At 37.4% G+C, this 5,634-nt stretch overlaps 1 protein-coding gene across 1 annotated transcript in view; it reads right to left on the bottom strand.

The window, feature by feature from the left end:
* The window catches only part of astn1 (astrotactin 1), a 374,129-nt gene that overhangs the window by 232,446 nt on the left and 136,049 nt on the right, over positions 1-5,634 (bottom strand). The window lies entirely within an intron of this gene.

Below are 5,634 nucleotides of genomic sequence, written 5' to 3'. Positions count from 1 at the left end.
TTGTATGTATCTATGTTCTCATGTCCCTGTTTTTCTGTTGTTTTGTAAATTATTTGGTTTTGTAAATAATGTTCTCCATTTGTGTAAAAGAATTAAATACATGTAACGGTCATTGCCAGTGGATCAGTTTAAGATATGTCAGGGAGGAATGGAACCAGAGGGAGCAGCTGCAGTGAGCTGTTAGATGAAGAGCTGCAGGCGACAGGTTGCACACCTTGAACCTCTAGGTAACCAAAGTTACTTTCACTGTCGCTGTTCACAGACTCGTATTGTGTGCTGCATAAAAACAAATCCCTGCCGCTCACAGAATGACAGAAAAAGGTCAATTATAGCCTGACTACTTTATTAAAATGACAATAGATTAATATTGAGACCTTCAATATTAACCAGGTGTAACCAGTGCACTGTAATCTTGAAATAATCGTGATGTCAAAATTTATAGAAAATAATATGATTTTGGCTTTAATTGTGTAGCCCTAGACAGTGGTAGGAGGGATTTGAAGTTCTTTAACTAAAAATAATTGGATTTTTCTTCTTTTTTGGGGGTCTGTTTGTGTGTAGTTATATTATCCATAAATCACTGGTCGCCCACCTATGCACAACGTCAGCAAAATGAAGAATTATTTATTTATTTTTTAACAGTAAAGGCCCGCAGGTCGGATTTGAACCCTGGGCCGCTGTAGCAAGAGCCCAGCCTTGGTACGTGGGGCGCCAGCTCTAACAGGTGAGCTATCTGGGCAACCCCCCCAAAAAAAGAGTAATTATTTATTATTTAATTACTGTGCAACACCTGTGTGTCATGGAACGTATTGCTTTTCATTTCATTCTGCATCAGCTGTTTTTTCATGCAGGGAAAATGATCTGTTGCTCATACCAGCAACATTACACCTTTAATTATAGTTTCCTTGTCTGTATAGAGTATCTTACATGAGAAATAAAACTCTCAGAATCCATTCATTTGTTGTCAAGACAAAGCTGCTGCCTGTGTGGACACCATAGGTAGCAGTCATAAATATTACCTTCAAACAAGCTAATAATTCTGAATGAAATTCAGCATTCAATTAGTGATGCCTTGCTGTCAGCAATATGCAATTTGCTTTCATTAGAACTGATTAAGATATCTTCACATTTCTGTAGATCATGTTTTAATGTGTCAGGCGGTGGCGGTTGGTGGGGTGAGAAAATGTTAAAGTGGTGTTTTGTTCTGCAACACCCTGCTCTCTATTTAACTTAATGAAGAGATACCTATTTTCATGAATTACAAATACCTGTATGTTTAATTCATTCTGTGTTATCATCATGAGAAAAGCTATGACTTTTCCCAACACAATTGCTATGCAAAGTAGCAGACGTGTGAGATAAAACGAACCATAAAATCACTGCTCCAACCTCGCTCTGAGCAGTCACTTTGTGTTTCTGTGATTTGATTTTTCTTTCTTTCTTCCCCGTAAACCTTTGTGCAAGGTCAACAAGCAGATCATCCAACAGAAGGACAACAGTGTTTGAGATGGGTGGAGATGAAGAGCAAAGCAGAGAGCACCTCATGGTTTTCTCACAGAATCTAAAACACAAAGTTATTTCTGCAGAGGAAGAGTGGTGCTGATGATAAACAAGAACTTGTTTAGTAATAGCATTGCCATGAACCTTGCCTCTGTAAAGAAAATGATGACCTCTCTCGCACTCACAAAGAATATTTTTTGGCCAATTCTCTGTACTCCCCAGCTTTCCCTGTGAGAAAAGACAGTGAGTTTCCTTCCCTTTCACAGTCAACTTGATGTTATCTTGCAAACCAATTTTTCTATTATAATTGCCCATTGCTTTGTTGTCATTTATTCAGAGGGGACCTATTGAACAGAGCCCCAGAACATGATGAAACTCGCAGCAAGTGTGAATGCTAAATTATTCGGGAACTGTAATTACAGTCAAGACACATCCAACGATTGTGTGCAACGCAATTTACCTTTAAATATCACACAAGACAAAAAAAAAGAAAAAGGTTTAAGCCATGTAAGGTGACTCTTTGAAGCTACTACAGTATTCATTACATCCCAAAATATGGAAGTGCTGGAAAGACTGGTGATCATACTGCCCATTTTGCTCTTCTTAGAGCAAATCTGTTTGTAATGATTGTCAGTGTGACCGCACAGTTGTTGATTCAATTTAAAATCTTAAGTTTATCAATATTGTTTTCTCAAGTTAAAATAACTTTTTCAAAACACACAAGGCGACTTATTCAACTTGAGTTCAAAAATATCTTATCAGCCGATCAAAATTGAAAATTGGTCTGAGGCTGGCGCATGAGAGCATTCTTCCAGGCGTGTGTATTTCTTGTGTATGAGTGTGAATGTTTTCCTAATGAATGGTGCCCCTGACGAAATGGTCAATGACTTACCAATAATATTTGAGAGAGTCATCAGCAGAGAGAAGACAGGACAATTTAAATACATTTTCTTTGGTGTACACTCATTTAAAGATCGTGAGAATGTTTTTTTCTTAACCTTACAACGAATGATGAGCATACCATTTTCTTTGCCAAAGTTTGGATTGTGTTTTAATCATTTCACTTGAGAAATTTCTGTATTTGTATTTTTCTATGTGATGTCCTATTGTGATGTCACCCATTAGTTTGTGGAGTCGTAGAGTTTGGCATTATAGTCGTCACCATGACCAGTAGAGGTGATGTACTGTGAGTTGAGCTGCTCTCATTGGCTGCGCAGTTTCGACTCATATCTGATCAGCAGTGCCTAGTTTGACAGTTTGATCTGAGTTTGGTGCGTTGAGCTGGACGGACTCATTGAGAGTGACCTGTCAGTCACAAGGTAGCCCCGCCCAAAAGCATACGCGGCATTATCTTCTATTTACTCTAAATGGGACCATCATTTACTAAACACAATGTATAGATAATGACTGAAACTAGAGATTAGGACCATAAACTCATTAGGAAACTGTTTACTGAGCTCATAAATCAAGTGACAAGTCGGCTTATTTGTCCATGAGACTGCATGCTATTGTTTTTTATTGCAGCCCACAAAGCTGCCCCCTGCTGGACAGCTTCACTTCACAGACCCCAGAAATTATATCAGTCCTGATGACGCAAATTAGCTGAGTTTTTGAGCATTAAACTCTTAATAAATAACAGCTAGATTTTTTTTTACTTTGATGTTGCCTATTTAGTTATAAATATTTATTGATATAGAGAAATTGCTAAGATTTTAAAGTTTCCAGGGGTTTAATTTAGGAGATTCTCATTATAAATTAATAATTGGCTGTGGCATTGCATCCACACATGTACTCATATTATTATCTGAACTGATTCTACAATCAGTATCAGTACACAATCGCCTAAATTAAACCATCAGGATGAGCTACCTCATTTAACCTTTTTTTTTAAAAAGTATGCCCTAAGTGACAAACTACGTAAACATGAATGCAAAATGATGAATTGCAGCTAATTACACTGCCTTAAAAGACATTATATCCCTCTGCAAATTGGAAAAGTACTTCCAGCAAGAGAAAGGTTCTTCATTATATTACAAACACATTTGATTTAAAATAAGCTATATATACAGTAGGACATGCTTAAATTGAATGGGCTATAAGTACCTGCAAAATATGCAACATTTTGTCCGAGACAGCTGTTTACAGCTGAAAGAGGCAATACATGTAAGCCTCAATTATGGGCACCATTAACATGGATATCTCAACAATGGGGAGGGTGAGAAGTAAATGTACGTCAAAACAAGCAGCATAAAGAACCATTCATTCAACACATTTACCATCAAAAAGTACCCCCAAGGTTTAAATGCCAAGTTATACCCTGCAATTTACTTGCTTCAGTTAGTTATTCAGTTCAGAGCAAAGTGGCAATTACCATCAACAATGAACAGAAAAATAAAAAGGTTTTAATGTAAAGGTATTTCTAAAGATAACTGCTTTGATGCTTTGATACTCAGATTACAGGAGATGTAAAATAGCTCAGTTAATGCAGAGGAGAAATGGAATATAGAGTTTTAATTAGTTCACTTTGTCCCACAACTTGCATTTAAATAATTATTTAATGTAAAACCATCAAAAAATGTAAGAAAAACGCAAATAACAGTCAAGTTTTTAACTACCAAGATTGTCTTCTGAATGCAAGCTCAAGGTGATGCTATAAAAGCATTAATAAATACATTAAAAAACAAAAACCGAGGCTGATTCTTCAGAACTGCCATGAAGGCACCTAATCACGGGGAGGAAGATCAGGGCTCATCGCTATTTATCCATTTGGCAGGGAGCGAGACAGAGTGACAAGTGATCATCAAATGTGGGGGAACGCAGCCCAAAAGCAGAGTAAATCAGCAGCTTCAAGAAGGTGTCAGCAGTGTTTCCTTGTGGCCCCTGGGGAAAGCTGAAGTGTTCATCAGATCATAGATCAGAGGGAAATGAGTTATTTACACAGCGTCTTGAAGAAAGCTGCCAAATGAAAATAAAATGTTGAAAAAGAAGGGGGAATTTGAATGTGTAAACACAGAGCAGGGGGGTTGGAAAACTGCACGCTCAAAATGGAACGTATTGAACTACATTATGTAACAAAGAGAACTACAGTCTCGGTAATGGAAGAAACCAAACATGGTTCAACTATTCTAAACAAGACTGTAATCTTTCTAAGAGCAGTATTTGTCAGATATTTAAATTACGAGGTAGAACATAAAGAACATACCCACACTTTCTTCTTCAGTATTTCCATGACTGCATGAACTTGACATCAAAGTTATTTCCATACAGACAGGGATACAATTTAGAAATAAAAATCATTTCAACTACATTAAATTACATTTTAAGCATCTCCATTTATTTCCAGATTAGCCTGTAAATGTTGGTTTGTGTGGAATATTTTATTTTTACAATTATTGAGACAGTGATTGTAGAGATTCCAGCTGTTGACACAATTTATACACTCGGATAATGAACCCTGTTTACTCCTACAGACCTTTTTCACAGCAGAAATTCTAACTTGTACCAGAAAAAGACCAGGTGCACCTAATAACATCAATAATGGCTATGTTCCATTTAGCTGTGCTAGTGAGGCAGCTTTTATAGCATGTGATCCCTGGCACCCCTAAAAAGAATGCAGCCACTGTTATGTTATTAGTTACACCTCTGTTTGACAAGTTTAAATGTCCAACAGGAAAAAAGTCAGCGTCATCTTGCTTTCTGCATTGTGGTCGTCACAAAAACATCGTTGCTGTTTACTGGTTTTTAAACATATAGTAGATAATGTCCTTAAATTACTACTCCCAACTCCAGAACAAGAGATTCCATTATACAAACATACAATAAAACATGGTCTGGGTGAATATTCAATTCTAATTGGCTACTGGGTGTCAACACTGAGTGTAGTCCTTCAGTGGTTCATCCTCTGAACACCACAAGCCCCCACACTGCCCTTCTGAACTCACAGGTACTTTGTATAAGCAATGCTTCCACATCCCGCCCGCTAATCAGCTCGCTACTTCAGGCTGCAGCGGTCGCCAGTACACATGCCCTATCGTTCGTGAAAATCTTATTGTTAAACATATTGTCAAATTCTATGCAGTGTTAATGACTTTGAATCTAGCTAGCATAACGTTAGCGCTCTGTCTCATAGCTGAG

This window comes from Morone saxatilis, unplaced genomic scaffold (assembly GCF_004916995.1).
Source record: "Morone saxatilis isolate NCDOM2014 unplaced genomic scaffold, NCSU_SB_2.0 Contig23, whole genome shotgun sequence".
NCBI classification, from domain to species: Eukaryota; Metazoa; Chordata; class Actinopteri; family Moronidae; genus Morone; species Morone saxatilis.
Note: the sequence above shows the minus strand (reverse complement) of the source record. Positions and strands in the feature narration are given on the sequence as shown.